The 19,366-nt window shown below is 38.2% G+C and overlaps 1 protein-coding gene and 1 long non-coding RNA gene across 7 annotated transcripts in view; one reads left to right on the forward strand and one right to left on the reverse strand.

The window, feature by feature from the left end:
- The window catches only part of ARHGAP12 (Rho GTPase activating protein 12), a 116,713-nt gene extending 100,639 nt beyond the window's left edge, over positions 1 to 16,074 (reverse strand). For 5 of the 6 annotated variants that reach the window (XM_081300474.1, XM_081300475.1, XM_081300473.1 and 2 more), the window contains exons 1-2: positions 15,939 to 16,074; positions 4 to 42 (exon numbers count right to left, since the gene is read on the reverse strand). The gene's annotated coding sequence lies outside the window, so the exon portion shown is untranslated. Of the gene's footprint in view, positions 1 to 3; positions 43 to 7,365; positions 7,527 to 15,938 lie in introns of those variants that run through there. The other variant, XM_081300471.1, reaches the window with a different exon arrangement.
- LOC308652558 overlaps positions 15,947 to 19,366 on the forward strand; it is a 29,445-nt gene continuing 26,025 nt past the window's right edge. The window contains exons 1-2 of the long non-coding RNA XR_014022821.1: positions 15,947 to 16,075; positions 18,854 to 18,967. This is a non-coding gene — a long non-coding RNA (uncharacterized lncRNA). The remainder of the gene's footprint in view (positions 16,076 to 18,853; positions 18,968 to 19,366) is intronic.

Genomic DNA, 19,366 nt, shown 5'->3' on the forward strand with positions numbered 1-19,366 from the left:
TACCTTAAAAGGAGATATAAATATCCAGCATTACATTTAAACCTACAAAATAAAAAAATATATTAACTCTAACCAAGATTCCTTAAAGAAGGCAAAGCATTAGCTCAGAGTTTTAAAATAGCTTCTTTATAATAGCTCTAAGGAACAAAGGACAATTTTATATTTCATGATTGTGTTTAGCACACCTTCCAAGTATGCAAATACAATCACTAAGAGCCATTGAGGTCTGCTTTACCACTGGCCTCTCCTGCTTTACTTCCATTGTTGCAACTTCATTTCTGTCCCTTAGGTTTTATTCTGGCAGATGAGAAAATCTTTTAAACTTCTGATTATATAAGAAACAGCTCTGGTAAATTGTTAAGAGGACAGAACAGATTTTAAAGTTTATGGTACTGAGTGGGCAAATAGAATAAAAACATATGTTAAAAGCTATTGGAAGGGCTGGGGGAGTGGCTCAGTGCTAGAGCACTTGCCTGGAGTGCACCAAGTCCTAGGTTCAATACTTAGAATGCCAATTAAATTTTCAATAAAATTATTGGGAATCCTAACACCCTCCCATTACTTACAAGTTATAAAATATGGAAACCGACTTTTACAATAAAGAGTTCTGAACTTAACCAAATGATCAAACTTAGCAATATCAATAGTGGGACAGTCTAATAATATATTCTTCCTAACATGAGAGGATAAAACATACACAATGTTACCTATGTTGTATTCTTGACAAAAGTATTTTCACATGAGCAAATTTTAGGAAATAAATCCAGAAAATGAGACATAAATTTTTTGTTACAACTTTTCGAAACTGTACACTGAACTATAGTTATGCATGGCATAACGCCATTTCTTTTCTTTTTTTTTTTTAAGTGTGTGTGGGGGAGAGAGAGAATCTTTTTTTGTAGATGGACACAACACAATGCCTTTATTATTATTACTTTTTTAATGTGGTGCTGAGAATCTAACCCGGGTCCCGCTCGTGCTAGGCGAGTGCTCTACCGCTGAGCCACAATCACAGCCCTGCATAATGCCATTTCAGTCAAAAAAAGACCAATATACACAATGATGATCCCATTAAATTATCCTAGTGGGCTGGGATGGTGGCAAATACCTGAAATCCCGAAGACTCGGGAGGCTAAGACATAAGGATCCCAAGTTTGAGGCCAGCTTCTCAGAGAAGCCCTAGCAACTCAGTCAGATCTTATCTCAAAATAAAAAAATAAAAAGGGCTGGGGATGCAGTTCAGTTTAAAATGCCCCTGGATTCAAACCTCAGTTCAAAAAAAGATCATACTAGTAGTATAGTTCAGTGGTAAGCTCTTGCCTAGTATGTGTAAGGCCCTGGGTTTGATATCCCCCACCAAAAATAAAATATTATAATGGAGCTGAGACATTCCTATCATTGCATACAAACATTACAGCACAAGGCATGTGGTAATGCCAATATACACAAACTAACCACGCTGCCAATAGTATAAAAAGTATAGCATATTTAATTATATACATTATATAATTGGTGAGAACAATGTTACTTGTTTATGTTTAATATGCTATATTTTTATTGTTTTTTAAAAAGCCTACTGGAAAGCAGCCTACTGTAAATGCTGTATTATGCTGGCAGCAGTCTCATAAATATTGCATTTATTTCTCTTTTGTGGGGGAGTGGGGGAGTAGTGGGGATTGAATCTAGGACCTCACACACGCTAGACAAAGTGCTGTACCACTGAGTTTTATCCCCAGTCCTTTTTATTTTATTTTGAGACACAGTTTCACTAAGTTGTGAGGTTGGTTCTGAATTTGTGATCCTCCTGCCTCAGCCTTCCATGTAGCTGGGACTGCATGTGTGTCATAAAGCCTGACTACCACATCTCTGTACCCCATCAAGAGGCCACATGAATTGACTGACCATCTAGGTTTGTGTAAGTATAATGTGATGGTCCAACAGTGAGGAAATATCCAGTGATCAATAACTCACAATGTATTTTCCTGTTAAGCAAAACGTGACTGTGCTTATTTGGGGATGACTTGTGTTTTTTCTTTTTTCTCTTTTTCAGGGAAATAACAAGAAATATCTGAAGATATAAAAATGAGTAAGAGAATATGAAGGTAATATTCAGGTTACTGTAGTTCTGACATATCAATCTATCGACTATCCATAAGAATGAAGAAAAGGAAAGTACAAAGAATAAAATAAGCTATATGAGTTCATGCTGGTGTGAGAGGGACTTTGGGGCTGGCAAACAACTATATAGGTTAAAGGCCAGTCCGAGTTTAAGCTCATTCATTGTCAGGCTTTATATCTTTCATAATGCCTACAAAGACAAGTATGAAAGAGGAGTTAGAGAGAACAATAAGGAAGTCAGTTCCACTATGTTCAACATGGGATATTCAATCCACAGTTTTAGTTAAAGCAAAGAGAAATGGAGGGCAAGGGAGACATCTATAGATGTTAAAAGACATCTATAGCCAGCGCCATGGTAGCCCACCCCTGTAATCTCACAAGCTTGGGATTCGGAGGCAGAAGGATCACTGTTCAAAGCCAGCCTCAGCAAGTTAGTGAGGCCCTAAACAATTTGGTGAGACCCTGTCTCAAAATAAAATGGGCCTGGGGATGTGGCTCAGTGTTAAGTGCCCCTGGGTTCAATCCCCAGTACCCCAAACAACAACAATAAAAGATATCTGTATAGAAAAGTAGTTAAATACCAAGGCAGATCAAATGGGCCAGACTGGATACAATGAGAAGAAGAATAAGAGCTAATACAGGTTATGAGATAAAGCCGGGATGAGAGTGGAGAATGAAGGCGGAAAAACCCTAAGAGAAACCACTAAAATTATTAACGTCTAGGCCTAGGGCTATAGCTCAGAGGCAGAGTAGCTGCCCTGTAGCAGGCATGAGGCTCCACGTTCAATTCCCAGTTCTGAGAGGGGGAAAAAAAGAAAAAGAAAGGAATTTATAAATATCTTATATTTATATAAAGCCACATAGCAGGAATTAAGTATTGCAATCTTATGTCTAGAATAAGTTGAATAAATGAAAAGGTTTATTATAAATTATGGATTAAAAGAAAATTAAAATTATGGAATAGCTTTAAAAAATTATATCTAAGTGAAAATTATATGCAAATATGTGAATATTCTATTTTTATTTTTGAAAATAAGCTCTTTTAAAACAAAGCTTATAATTTTAATATTGGATTGTTTCTTCCTCTATTTCTGGAACATGTGAATTCTCCTCTCTAAATGAGGTTGAATATTGTTTATTCTAGTATCTTATTCTCTCAAGTATTTTGGTAGGATCTTGCTTATTCAACTATAAGGCTCTCTGATCAGGACACTCCTCTAATTGAAATCTATGCTGTAATTATATCATTATACTCTTCCATCCATATTCATCCCACAGGCTTTCAACTAAGTAGGCAATCACCAATATACATAGTTTTTGCATATCTATTGCCCAGTACACCCCACCTACTTTTCTTAGCAGTTTCAAAAATATCCACACATATTTTTCATGACTCTTTCAAGTTATCCTCTACCCTTACTCTAATCACTTCATCCCCATGTTTCAACAAGAACAGAAAGACACTTACTCTGGACCCCAAGTCAGACTCAAAACTTTGTCATACTATTTCACAAACTAGTAGCCTTTTATTTCCATTCGCTCATTTTAAAAATCATCTTTCCCATGTAAACTAAAAGGAGGCTGCCATAAATTATACAGCTCAGAAAATGTTATCTTCCTGCTATCTTCCTCCCCAAGGGCATCTGTTCTAGCCAACTACTCTAACTAGGTATTTCCAATAAAAAAGCAAACAAATAAACAAAAATCTTAAGATACAGACAAGTATCCAAAATTAACAAGTTTACAACTTAAGACCAATCCAGTTTCTACAACCTACTCAGCATTTTTAATATCGTGAACAATAAAATATCAGTGTACCTCAAATATGTAGATATTAAACTTAAAAGTACCAAAGCTTAGTTGGGTGAGGTGGTGGCTTGGGAGGCTGAGACAAAAGAATCACTAGTTCAAAGGCAGCCTGAGCAACACAGCAAAGCCCAAAGAAACTTAGTGAGACCCTATCTCAAAATAAAAATGGATGGGGATGTGTATCAGTGGTTAAGCACCCCTGGGTTCAAAATCCCTAATACAAAAAAAAAAAAAAAAAAAAAAAAAAAAAAAAAAAACCTTAAGCACTGATTATTAAGTCCTCCAAAATTAAAGTTCTTATTAAAAATTAATAATTCAGGATTGGGGGTGTATAGTAGAGTACTTGCCTAGCATACACAGGGTCCTGGGTTCAATCTTCAGCACTCCAAGAACAAACAAAAATAAGTAAAATAATAATCCCAGAACAGGTACCTTCTAAAGAATCAGTTAACCAGGCATGATGGCAAATGCCTATAATCCCAGCAATTTAGAAAGGGGAAGGCAGGAGTATTGCAAATTCCAGGCCAGACTGGTCAATTTAGTGAGAACCTGTCTCAAAATAAAATTTAAAAAGGACTGAAAGTGTAGCTAAAAGTAGTGGAACTAGAATGTGAGAGGCCTAGGGTTCAATTCCCAGTACAGAAAAAGAGAATAGAAAAACTTAAATTTAATCAGTATTTTTTTAAAAAAGTAACAATTTTATATTAATTCCAGAAGAAGAAATTACTTCACCAAATAATTTTCTCCTCTTTTAAGAGTGAAAGGAGTAGGATTTATTCAAGTGTGAAGAATAGGAACAGATCTCTACAAGGGCAAGAGGGGATCCTAACAGAGGTTGCCCACCACCAAACAATTTTTTAAATTGTACATTTAACAAGAAATCAAGTACTAAGGCTGAGCACAGTGGCACATGCCTGAATGCCAGCAACTCAGGAGGCTGAGGCAGAATTGTGAGTTCTAGACAAGCCTCAGCAACTTAGTGAGGCCCTAAGCAACTTAATAATACCCTTTATCAAAATACAAAATAAAGGGACTGGGCACGGTGGCACATACCTATAATCCCAGCAGCTGCAGAGGCTGAGGCAGGAGGATTCCAAGTTCTAAATCAGCCTGAGCAACTTAGCAAGGCCTTAAATTCAGCGAGACATTGTCTCTAAATAAAATATTTTAAAAAGGGCTGAGGATGTGGCTCAGTGGTAAAGCACCCCTGGGGTTCAATCCCTAGTAACAAAAAAAAAAAAAAAAAAAAGAAAGCAAGGTACTGGATAATGAAACATCAAATTACATTATGTGCATGTATGCTACAACAAATCCCACTGTTGTGTAATTATAATATACCGATTTCTTTAAAAAGGAAGTCATAGTGGTTGTAACCATTATGGAAAGTGATACGAAGATTCCTCAGAAAACTTGGAATGGAACCATTATTTGACCCAGTTATCTTACTCCTCGGTTTATACCCAAAGGACTTAAAATCAGCACATTACAGTGATACAGCCACATCAATGTTTATAGCAGCTCAATTCACAACAACTAAACCATGGAACCAATCTAGGTGTCATTCAATAGATGAATGGATAAAGAAAATGTGGTATACATTCACAATGGAATACTACTCAGCCTTAAAGAAGAATTAAATTATAGCATTTGCAGGAAAAAGAATGGAGCTAGAGAATATCATGCTAAGCGAAATATACCAATCCTCAAAAACCAAATGCTAAATGTTTTCTGGGATATGCGGATGTTAATTAACAGCAGGGGAGGCTAGTAGAGAACAGAGTTACTTTGGATTAGGGGAGAGAGAAGGGAGGGGTAGGAGGATACAAAGGATAGTAGAATAAATCTGACATTATTACCATATGTACATATAGGACTACATGACCAGTGGATTCTACATCATGTACAACCAGAAGAATGAGAAATTATATTCATTTACATATGATGTGTCAAAAATGCATTCTACTGTCAGGTATAACTAATTAGAACAAATTTTAAAAAGAAAAAAAAGGAAGCCATAGGCCACTATTAAGTATTTAAAATTTTTTTCTTAATACATGTCTGCTAAAAATAAAGATACACAAATTTTAAAAATTCTCATCTAAATTTAAATAAACTATCTAAAGAAGGGAAGGAAAACATAGAAAGGAAAATTAAAATATTATAATCCAGTCTGAACATAATGAAACAGCAAAATAAGAATATAGAAAAAAATGGACAGCTAGAAGGCAGTAAAGAATGTAATCAAGTGGAAACTGCTAAAGGAAATTTAAGGCAAGATTTAAGTCTAAAACAAAAAGGACAAAATAGTAAAGACAGCATTTAGAGGAGTGAGCAAGCTTTAACAAAAATGAAATTTGCATATAGTATTTAAAAAAAAAAACTTGAGGCTAGGCATGTGGCTCAAGCGGTCCTCGCCTGGCATGCGCAGGGCGCTGGGTTCGATCCTCAGCACCACATAAAAATAAAGACGTTGTGTCTACCGAAAACTGAAAAATAAATATTAAAAAAAAATTCTCTCTCTCTCTAAAAAAAAACAAAAATTTGTGTCATTAAGCATTATGAACAGGGTGGTCTCAATGACTTTTTCTTGCATTCTTTTAAGAACACAGACAATATTCCAATTCAAATTGGAAAGAAATAGGACCTGGGGTTTCACAAGGAATTTTTTCAAATACCAAATTCACAATCCATAAAAGAAAAATTAAGTTGAAATTTATTAAAATTGAAAATTTCTTTGAATCCCTATGTCAAAGAAACAGCTGCAATCCCATCTTTCTTGCAGGACTATTTACAATATAGCCAAGAAATGCAATCAACCCAAAAATCCATCAACTAATGAGTGAATAAAAGGAAATGTGGTTATATACCCACTGGAAGACTATTCAACCATAAACAAGGATACAATCCTGTTATTGGTGACAACATGGAGGACATTATTTTAAGTGACATAAGTCAAGCACAGAAAAACAAATATGCCATTATCTCAATTATGTGGAATCTAAAAACACTGATCTTGTAGAAGTTGAGAGTAGAAGAGCAGTTACCAGATGCTGGGTAGGATACAGGAGAAGAAGAGCTAGGGAAACATGGTCAATGGATAGTCAATTACAGTTAGATGAGAAAAGTGAGTTCTGGTATGCTATTGTACAACAGGGTGACTACAGATAATAGTAATGTGCATAATTAAAAAAAAAACATGAGAAAGGATTTTATATGTTTTCCCCACAAAAAAAAAAATGATAAACATTTGATTAGGTAACTATGCTTACACTGATTTAAACATTATGCAAAGTATACTTATATCAAAACCAAGTGGTACCCCATAAATGTTTAATTATTGTACGCCAAATAAAAAATAATACTTAAATAATTAGATAAATAAACTGTAATGGGAGTTATAAGAAAATAGTGTTTTAAGCCAGGCACAGTGGCACACACCTGTAATCCCAGCAACTTGGGATGCTGGGGAAGCAGGATCTCAAGTTTGAAGCCTTCTCAGCAACTCAGCAGGACCCTGATCTTAAAAAGAACTGGGGATTTGCTCAGTAGGAGAGTGGCCATGGGTTCAATTCCCAGTTGGAGGTGGGTGGGTGGCAGACTTTTAAAGATCTAAAAGGAAATGTCACCAAATAAAATATGCAGACAGCAACTAAGCACATGAAACATGTTCAATATCATTATGAAACTGCATAGAGCAATGAGGTATTATTACCTCACACCTGTTAGAATGGCTAAAACTCAACAAACTGACAATATCAAACACTAGCATGAATGCAGAAAACAAAGAACTCTCATTCACTTATGGAAGGAATGCAGAATTACTCAAATGAGTTAAAAATTTATGTCCACAAAAAAACCCCTGCATGCCAATATTCATACACCTTAATTCGTAATTACCAAAAATGGAAAGCAACCGAGATATCCTTCAACAGGATCAAAAATAAACTGAGAGATCCATACAATGGAATATCATTCAGTATAAAAGGCAATAGGCTAAACAACCACCAAAGACACACACATAGAGCCAGGCGTGGTGGCACACACCTGCAGATGCTGGGTAGGATACAGGAGAGGAATCACAACGGCTTGGGAAGTTGAGGCAGAAAAGTGAGTTCAAAGCCAGCCTCAGCAATTTAGTGAAGATCTAAGCAACTTAATGAGATCCTGTCTCAAAATAAAATTTTAAAAGGGCTGGGGATGTGACAGAGTGGTTAAGTGCCCCTGGATTCTATCCCCAGTACCCCCAAAAAACCAAACAAACAAACAAAAAAACTAAAAAGCTACACAATGGATCACCTCTCCCACTCTCTCTACACATGTATGCAAATACACACACACACACACACACACACACACACACACAAAAGAACATGTGAGCATGCAAGAGCACTAGTAAAAAAGCAAGCCAGTCTAAAAATGTCACAAAGCGATTTCAATTTATGGCATGCCAGAGACAGTGATTGCAAGGGGTGGGAAGAAAGAATGGATTCCATAGGTAAAAATATTTCAGATCAATAAACCTGTTTTGTATATGCTATAATGGCAGATTTATAACATTATGTCCTTATCAAATCCATTGTTCTTTACAATACAAATATGAACTTTATCATATCCAAATATTAAATCATTGTGGGAAGGAGGAGTCCTGGATGGACAAAATTTACAAGAGTTTAACTGTATTACAAACACAAGAAATAACCTCAAAGGAGTGAGTGTAAAATAGTGACCAAAGTGTTCCTTGCAAATAAGTAGTAAGAAAAGAACAAAAGGAACTATATAAAAGTTATACTTGTTTTCCTGAGCGTACAAGTCAAAAATGCTGAACCTGGGGACTGGTAATGTGGCTCAGAGGTAGAATGATTGACTAGAAAGCATGAGGACCTGGGTTCAATCTCCAGCACCACCCCCTCAAAAAAAAAAAAAAAAAAAAAAAAAAAAAAAGCTCAACCTGGGCATGGTGGTACTTGCCTATAAGTGACTCAAGAGACTGAAACAGAAGAATCACAAATTTGAGGCCAGACTCAGGAATTTAGGGAGATCCTGTCTCAAAAATAAAAAGAAAAAACTTTTAAAAAGGACTGGGAACATAACTCAGTGGTACAGCTGTTGTACACGTATAGTACTGTACTGTCATTCATGAATTAAACAATCCAATGGACCAGGGCAAGAACCAGGTTTCTCAATGAATGAAAGTTTAACAATAAGGGAAGGAGGCTAGAAAAATCTATGTGATAATTCAGACTTGACACAAAAATCAGAAATTAAAATTTTAAAATATCAAACAACACCAGCATGGAATAAAAAGATTAAAGATGCCAAAGAACTATATAGTAAAAACTGTAAAACACTGAAATTTTAAAAGATCTATAAATGAAAAGATTTATTGTGATCATGGATCAAAAGTCCCAATGTTGCTTTCAATTCTCCCACAATCCACTTATAAATTCATTGCAATTCAATTCAACATCTCAGAATTTTTTTAATTGACAAAGTGATCCAAAAATTTACAGAGAAAAGCAAATAATCTAGGATAACCAAAACAACTTTTAAAAACAGTAACAAAGTTAGAAGGCTACCTAATACCAAGAATTATTATAAGGCTACAGTAATCAAGATAATATGAAATTGGCATAAAAACATACACATAAGTAAAACAGAATAGAAAATCCAGAAATAGGCCGGTGCACATGTTCAATTAATCTTCAAAAAAGGGAAAAAGCAATTCAAATGGGCAAGATCCACCTTTTCAACAAACTTTTCTAACCAGAAAAGTGAACAACCGTCATGTGGCAAAAAGAGGAGAATTCATTAGTCCACACCAAATACAATTACACAAATTATATAACTTCTTCTCCATTTATTTTTTTTAAACCCGGGGATAGAACACAAGAGGTCTTTATCACTAAGTTTTATCCCCAACCCTTTTATTTTTTAAAATATATTTTTAGTTGTCAATGGATCTTTTATTTTATTTATTTATATGTGGTACTGAGGATCAAACCCACATACGCCAGGTAAGTGATCTACCGCTGAGCTACAACTCTAGCCCCCTCAACACTTTTCTCAGTTTGAGACAGGGTCTCACTAAATTTAGAGCCTTGCTAAAATGCTGAGGCTACCTTGAACTTGCGATCCTCCAGCTTCAACCTCCCAGTCCCTAGGATTATACTCATGAACACCATACCTGGCTAAAATTATATAACTTCTACAAGCAAAATATTAGTAGCTATTGGAAAAGATTTCCTTAAAATAATTCAAAAAACATGAATATATCAACTTGGATTTCATCAAAATGAAAAACTTGTGCTCTTAAAAGCTACCACTAGGGCTGGGTTATGGCTCAGTGGTAAAGTGTTTACCTAGCATATGTGAGGCACTGGGTTTGATTCTCGGCACTGCATATAAACAAGCAAAATAAAGTCCATTGAAAACTAAAAAAATATTTTTTTTAAAAAAAGCCACCATTAAGGGCTGGGATTGTAGCTCATTGGTAGAGCATTTGCCTAGCACATGTGAGGCCCCGGGTTCGATCCTCAGCACCACATAAAAATAAATAAATAAAGATATTGTGTCCATCTACAGCAAAAAAAATATTAAAAAAAAAAAAAAACTACCACTAAGCCAGGGACATCTATAATCCCAGCACCTAGGGAAGCTGGGGCAAGGAGGACCACAACTGGGTAATGCCGTCTTAAAGTTAAAAGAGCTGAAGATGTAATTCAGAGGCTGGGCACTTGCCTAGCATGTGGAAGGACCTGGTACTTGGATCCTTGTACCACCACCACCACCAAAAAAAAAAAAAAGTGGTCAAGGAAATGAGAGGGTTAGATAATATATCAATTATGTTGATGATGGTAATAGTTTCTGTACTAGCCAGTTTTCCATTACTATAACAAAATAACTGAGGCCATATAACAAAATAACTTTCTTATGTAGTCACTCATTTAGCTCATAGTCTGAAGGTTCAAGGCTTTGGTGAGGACCTCAGAGAGGATGGCAGCACAACTACACAAGCACATGTGAGAAGGAAAGATCTCACACAATACAGGAAACCAAAGCAGGACCCAGAAAAGGACAGACTTTCTCTTTTATAACAAACCTCTCTCAAGAATCAGGTTCTACAAGAATTACATCAATTTCTTCTGAAGGCATCACCCTCAATATGAATTATTTCCCTCTAGGACCTACTCTTAAACGTTCCACATCACCTTCCAACACCGCCACACTGAGGATCAAGCTCCCAACACATTAACACTTGAAGGCTACACTCAAACTATATCTAAAGCACAGCAGTTTCACAAGTACATAAATAACCAAATTCATCAAACTGTACACTTAACTATGTTCAGTTTATTATGCAGCAATTAAACCTCAACAAAACTCTAATAATGGAGGCACATGCCTATAATCCCAGGGACTCAGGAGGCTGTGACAAGAGGACGGCAAGTTCAAGGCCAGACTGAGCAACTTAAAGAGATCCTGTCTTAAGGGTAGCCCCTGGGTTCAATCCCTAATGGGGAGGGGGCAAATAATGGAGATTTAAACAACCAAATATCAGTACTCAATTACCAAAATGGCTTTAAAATGTACTAGATAGAAAAAAATTGTAAGAATACCAGTAAATGGAATTCATATTCCTCGCTGTTAGAAATGCAAAATGGTACTTTCATTCTGGAAAACAATTTGGCAGTTTCTAATAAAGTTAAACATACTTACCATATGACCCAGCAGTCCTTCTTCAGGGTATTTACCCAAGAGATGGAAATTTAAGTCCACACAAAGACCTTACATGAATATTCATAGTAGTCACAAACTGAAAACAACTCAAAGGCCTACCAACCAGTGAATGAACAAACTGATACATCCCTCTGTAAAATAGCAACACAAACTTCAAAGGATTCTTGTGAGGACACAGGGAAATGTTAAAAAAGTACAAAGTAAATTATAAAGCATGATAAAGAGTATCACTTTAATCACTGTTTACTCAAGGAAGCAAAAGTTGTACTAGTAGAAAATACAAATTATACAGTATGTAGCCTTCTCTGTCAGGAATGTTTCAGCCGGAATAATGCTTTAGAGATTTATCTACCTTTGTCATATGTATCTGTTCATTGCCTCTTTTTGTTTGGTGTTAGTATATTTTAAGATATGAAAATTATACCTCAATAAAACTAGAATTCTTAAATTCAATAATATATAGCAAAATACAGATAATTTTCAGCCAACTTTCATAGGCACCAATATAATCTCATATCCTAAATTGTTGTGGTATGAGAAAAAGAACACAGAACTCAAAATCAGAGTCCTGAAATTTAAATCTACCCTTTGCCATTTAACAGTTCTCAGATCCTGGACACTTTATTTATTGGTAAAACAAAGGAAATAATATAAACTTCACAAGATCCTTCTGAGAATGGAAAGAGAAAAGTTGTACTAGTAGAAAATACAAATTATAATGTAAATTATAAAGCATGACACAGTATATTCATATTAATCACTGCATGCTCAAGGAAGCAAAAGTTGTGAGTAGAAAAATATTCACAAATAATGCTGATCACTTAAGAAATAGTGAACATCCCCTATCTCTTATTAGCTGTGTGACCTAACACAAGTTATTTAATCTCTCTGAATCTCAGTTTTGTCATTTGCAAAAATGGAGCATATTAGCAGCACATGCTACATATAGAAAGAATTAAAATAGTGAATACGTGTAAAACACTTAATGTAGTATTTTATAAGTTTTCAATATTAGTGTGGTAAATTGGTCTCATTTAATGAATTGAAACTAACACATAATGATATCCATATAGTTATTTAGATTTCCTTAGTTTTACCCTTCTGTCCTTTTTCTTTTCCAAGATCCCATCTATGATACATTCTATAGTAATTTCCTGGAGAGATTTTATTAAACTTGGGAGTACTGGATCCCAACCTTAGATATTCTAAATTCAGCAGGTATGAGGCAAAGCCCTGAAATTTACATATTTAACAAGTTCCCAAGGGTTGCTATTGGGGCCAATCTGAAAATACAACTAGAATTGCATTGATCTAGATTTTAGACTCCAAAACTGTTACTCAGTACAGTTGCTACTAGCCAAAGTGGCTATTGAAAACTTGAAATCTGAATAGTGTAAACTGAGTTATACTGTAAGTGTAAAATACATGAGATCTCAAATACTTCATCCAAAAACCATGGAATTTCCATACTGATTACATGTTAAACTATTTCAGATATACTAATTAAGTTAAATTAAATCATTAATTGTTTTTACTTGGGTTTTTTTAACTTGTTTACTTTTTAGAATATGAGTACTAGAAACTTTAAAATTACATTGTGGCTGGCATTGTGTTTCTATGAGATACAGCGTATGTGTGGTCAGGGCAGAAGAATAGCATCCATATGACTTTAAGACATTAGAAGTTAAGGAGATTCCCATGTAAATTAAAGCTTAATAAAACCCATTATCAACAGGGGATAAAGGCTTCAAGCATTTGGCAGTTCTGTTCAAACATAAGTCAACTACAAAATTAAACTTCAGGATATTAAGTCAATCAAAGCCATATGAAAATGACTGAATCATGGTAAAGCCATTCCCAAATGAGGATCTGGCACAATTACACCAGTTAATTCAAAAAAGGGCACAGAATAATGGCTGGTGCACCTATAATCCCAGCAGCTCAGAAGGCTGAGACAGGAGGATCACAAGTTCAAAGCCAGCTTCAAAAACTTAGCAAGACCCCATCTCAAAAATAAAAAGGGTTGGGGATGTGGCTCAGTGGTTAAGCTCTCCTGGGTTCAATCCTTTGTCCCAAAAAAAGACACAGATGGTGGCCCAATGAGTCCTCAACTAAGAATTATTTGAAGTATAATGATGCTATGTGATATCATGAAAAGGTATCATGATACCTTTTCAAAACTGTTTCATTCTACAGAACAGTGAATATTCACAATTATAACTAAAATTGTTAAATAGAGTATGATAAAACCTTAATTTTGTCTCCAACTATTTATTATAAAATGGTAATGTCCATTTTCTCACATAAATGCTACTGTTTAACAACTACAGATTACCACTATTCACTTTTAGTCACTTTGAAATCATGACCCTTATTATGCTCAGCACTGTCACTTGCATAACTTGAAGTACTTAAATCTATAAAGCTTCAGCCTACTTTTAAAAAGCACTGAGTAAATATTTTCAAATTAATGAAACAGAAGCCAAATGATTAACTACAAATAAAATACTGTTTTTCTACAGCACTTACTTACATTCACCTTTGCATCACAAGTAGTATAGCAAATTTTAAAACCTAAAAATACATACAGTATTGATTATATAAGCACAACTAACCTACACAGGTGGCATAACATTAAGAATCAATGAGCAATCTTCAGCTTCTATTGATAGAACAAAAGTGTATCAATAGATACTGAGGCTTATACATAAACATACACATATAATCTGTCATATTATGCTTTATTTCCTTATTTACCCCCAACAAAGAAACACCTCTAGAGCAGCGGAACATAGAGCTAGCTTGGCTTGCTCTTCAGGTGGCACAGATCAGGGTTATGCATTCTCTGCCTACTCTTAGGCACTGCTTTGAGCTTTCAAATCCTTGCTCCAAAACGTTTCCAAGGGAATTTTAAAAACAAAGAGACAAATATTGCACCAGCAGCCAGACTGGGTGCTCAGACGAGGAGAGGAGGAGCAAGTTAAAAAAAAAAAAAAAAAAAAAAAAAAACTGGATATGGACAAATAAATACATCTCTGGGTCACCATTTCTCCACTTTTTAAGTAGGAAAGAGGCAGTATACTAAGGACTAATACTTTTTAACAATATTTTTATTGCAACATTCTGAGTCTTCTAAGGCCTCACCTCAACAACTTGGATAGCAGATCTAAATAAGAACTTGAGTAACTCTTAGTTCAATATTCCTTTCCTCCACATTACCTGCCTTTTAGGAATGTGTGCCTAGTCAATAAAAGCTACTTCCGCATGTCATCATTAACCATAAAGTAAGACAAAACCAATCGTGTATCCGTGTTGAACGCCTTTTTACCCATAATAAACCTCACTTGAAATGACATTAGAACTTTCAATGAAGGTATACTTTAAACACTCCGCTTTCGTCTTTGCAAACGCATTTTAAACTGCTGCTGCAAGCAAAAGGAAAACATCACACGCTTCTAAAACCGAAGGCCTGTGCCTTTTTCTCTAAGGACGACCGTGTGGCCTTTTCTTGTCAGAGGGTCTGCAGTAAGACAAGACACAACACGTAAAGACACCCATTCTAGGAAGACCAGCAACTACCCCGGGATGGCAAGACGGCAGCAGCCTTGTAAAGAGGGTTTTGTTGTTGTTGTTGTTTAAATTCAAGGACTTTCAGGAGATTCCTCCAAGCAGAGCGGGAAGGTAGCAAAAGCCTATCGAATAGGGGTGGGGCACCTCTTAAGACTGCAAAGAAGTGCGGGCCCGTTTAAGGTCAACGCTCCCAGGGGAGGACCCAGGTGGGAGAACCCAGGTGGGCGCTCCAGGTGGGCAGAGAATTACCTACCCTACAGCAGTTAGGAAGCCCGCAAACAGAGCCGCCCTCCAGGGAGGGCAGCTCCAGGCTGGCCATTTACATTTACACTTACACACACACACACACACACACACACGGAGACACCCTCCCTCCCGGGGGCGGGGCGGCGGGCGCTGCCCGCACACAGGAAGTCAGAAAACCTAGGGAGCAAAAGAGGCATAACTTAGGGCCATTTAAACCCTCCCGACCCTCTCGGCCAATCGGCTGGCAACCGCCTCCCCTCCCCGGACGCCCACCCCAAGCCCCGACTCCTCTCGCCGCGCCCGGCCTCACCTCCCGCCTTCGGCGCCGCCGCGCCTCCTGCACACGCCTCCCCCAGTCCCGCCGCCCGCCGCGGGCACTGCCCGAGCCCAGAAGCGCCTTTGTGCAGCGCCTCACCGACCTGCCCTCCGTCTGGGGCACCCGCACCCGGCTTCCTTACCGAGGGCCCGGCGGCCTTGCGGCGGGAGACCCCCTCCTCAGCCAGCACGGTGGGCGCGGAACACCTAGGCGAGCCTGGAGAGCATTCCCTCGGCCGCCTTGGCCGGCGCGTCCCTGCAGCCTGGTCTCTCAGGGAGGGTAAGTTCCAGGGCACGTCGAAGCGCGCCGGCGCGGGGGCGGGGCGGGGAGTGGGGGCGGGGCGGGCGCGCTCACGTGACGGCGGGGACTGGGCGGACTCACGTGATGGGCCGCGCGGTCGGGCGCGAGACTCCTGAACCCGCTCGGGTGGGCACGGGGTGGCGGCGCCTTGGGATCCGGGAGAGGAGGGGCCGAGTCGCGGGAGGGGCGAGGGACTGGAGCGGGCGAGAAAGCTGGCGGCCAAGTGGGCGTAAGCACTTTGTAAACATGAAGTGGGAAGTGTTGAGAAAATGCTCGCGGAGACAAGAATGGAAGGGCGCACGGGAAGTAGATGAAGTAGTAGGGTGGCAAGAATGGAGCTCAGGGAAAGAGTGGGGCCTGGACCCTGTCCGCTCCCTTGGCGCCCTGGCACCTACTGCCAGGCTTAGGGCAGTTGTTCAAAGGTCAGGAAATCCCACTGGTAGATTCAAAAATTGCTACACGCTGCCTTAGGGGAACCAAGTGGAACTCTGGGGACTTTGAGTCCATTACCAGGTCTGTGCTCAGCTATCCTTGGCCTAGACAACCAGAGCAGAGTGCTGGACCAGCTGTGTTCACTCAAGGCTGAGGAGACCCCTGGGACCCATGGATGGAGGCTCCAAGCTCAGACAGCACCAGAGCAGTGTGACTGCTCATTAATGGGTCCATGGCCCCAGCCTTTAAGGTCCAGTATCATTGGCCAAACTCATTCCAGTTTGCAACATTTGCATAGTAGCATAGAACCCATAGAGCCAGGAAATCATAGGCATTGAAGGTTTTTGATGGTGATTCTGTTGGAATGATGAAAGAGCTCTGCTGGAATGGGAATCAGAAGAGAGACCTGGCTTCCATTAATTGCTGCTTCACACAGTGGACCTCAACTACCAGATGAGAATGTTGACTTAAATTCTCTTTTGTCTAGCTGTAGAATTTTAAAACTGGGAAGAGAAACTGAGAATTATTGGGGCTTCAGAAATCACTCGTTCTTTATTCACTTGTTTATTGTGACTATTGTGACACCAGGATGAAATTTTAATAATACAGAAAGAAAAAAATAAAAACCAGGATATGGTTCAAGAGCCACTCTCTGGAGTTGCCTTTTTGCTGTGCTTCATTTTATAATATACCGATTTATATATATACCCCCCGCTTCCCAGGACTGGGGATTGAAACCAGGGCACCCTACCACAGACTTATATCCTCAGTCCTCTTGTTTTGCTGACTTGCCCAGGCTAGCTTCAAACTTTTTGTTCCTCCTATTTCAGCCTCTGGAGTAGCTGGGATGATAAGTATATGCCACTGCACCGGGCCCCACTGTCATTTAAATGATGCAAAAAGTCCACTAAGATGAGACTGGAGATGTAGTTCAGTGGTAGTGTTTGCCTAGTTCATGCCAGACCCTGGGTGCAATTCCTTGTATTCCCCAGGGAACACAACTGGGATGTTGACAAGACTTTGACAGCTATAGCCAACAGCCTTCTACTAAATTAAATCTAATGGGTGCTAACTTTTCAAGAGATTCTCCTCTAAGAAAGATGCTTAAATTAAGAATTTTAAAAAATAACTCTGAGACTATACTGTATCTTTGCACTTGCTATTCCCTTTACATTTATCATCTTTTCTTAGTTTCTAACATGTTTCCTTTTCCATGCCCTTGTTCAGCATAATAGATCATCACTGCTGTCTGCTTCTATAACTATTTTCCATGGAACCTTCTTGTGATCTCTTTCTATAACCTAAACAAGGACGGACTGCAAAAAGGAAACTGTGCCCTGATAGGAATGTGCTGATAACCTTGTCTTGCCTATTCCCCAAACCTGAATTGGGCGCCCTTAGTTTCAGCAAGATATAGAAACGAACAGTTTGCATACACTTGCAAATCTGCTTGTAACTCCATTTCCTATTTCACAACCTAATCTCAGATGATACCACAATGCCCACAGTATGCTGATCACTACCAACAGCAGATGGAGTCAGATAAAAGGAGCTCTCTCACCAGTGTGTTGTTTAAAAGGACCTGATGGAGAGTTATGAAATCATATGCAACAGTGCCTCTAGTTTTTAAATAACACTTGTAGCATATGTCTGGAACCCGTACTCAGGATCTCAATAGATCATTTTCGGGATTTTGACATTTAACTGGCTTCTCAGGAAGAAGCAGAGAGTTCCAAAATGTAGAACTCAAATGTAAGTTCCACACCCAGGCAGGAATGTGAGTCTGATTTGTTTGTGAATGTATCCCAAGTGCCTAAAAGCTCTTGGCACAGGGTAGATCCTCAAGAAATTCTGTTGAATGTATTTTTGAGTGAAAATGAGCTCTGCAAGTTGCTGGATAAATTTGTCCCACTTTCTTTCTAATTCTTTAATAGGCAACCTACTTTTTATTGTGTATTTCTAAATGGAAAACCATTAATTTATATCTGGCATCACGACTTTGGCTAGGCTTTAGGGAAAAGGGAATTTGGCAGTATCTATCAAAATTAAAAATGCATATATACTCAGAATCTCCAATTTCACTTCTAGGGATTTGTCCCAAAGAGACATTTCCACATATAAGAAATGATAAGGTAATCCTAAAGTGCTACAGTTTGGATAAGTAACCCCAAAGATCCAAGCTTGGTTCCCAGGACAGCTCTATATGGAGATAGTAGAATCTTTGAAAGTTAGGGCTAGAGTGAGGCCTTTAAGTCATCTGGGGGAGGAGGCATCACTGAAGGAGATTGTGAAACTCTGTTTATCTTTCTCTTTTTTGCTTCCCAGCCATAAGATAAGCAGTTTTGCTTTAGCCATGTGTTCCTACCATTATGTGCTGCAGCCTCACCAAAGACTCAAGTCAACAGGACCTACCAATCAGGAACTAGGACCTCGAAAACTGTGAGACAAGAATAAACTTTTTTTTTCTCTCTCTCTTTCCATCCCCCACTTAGTATTTGGGGTTGAACCTAGGGACACTGAGGTACATCCCCATTTCTTTCTGGTTTTTATCTTGAGACAGTGTACCACTGAGTTGCTGAGGGACTTGGAAAATTGCTGAGGCTGGCCTTACACTTGAGATCTCCCTGTTTCAGCCTCCCAAATTACTGGGATTACATTGTACACCACTACACCCTGCTCTTTATGTTTTGATATTAAGATTTACAAGATATTTTTAAATGAAAAACAGCATAAAATGATATAGAATCATTTATTAGCTTATATGTGTGGAAAACTAGGACAAACTTATATTAAATATGCATACTCAATGAACAGGAGGCATAGGAGGTGGACTTTTCA

The sequence above is a fragment of the Spermophilus citellus genome, assembly GCF_964194105.1.
Source record: "Spermophilus citellus genome assembly, chromosome: 6".
Taxonomy (NCBI): domain Eukaryota; kingdom Metazoa; phylum Chordata; class Mammalia; order Rodentia; family Sciuridae; genus Spermophilus; species Spermophilus citellus.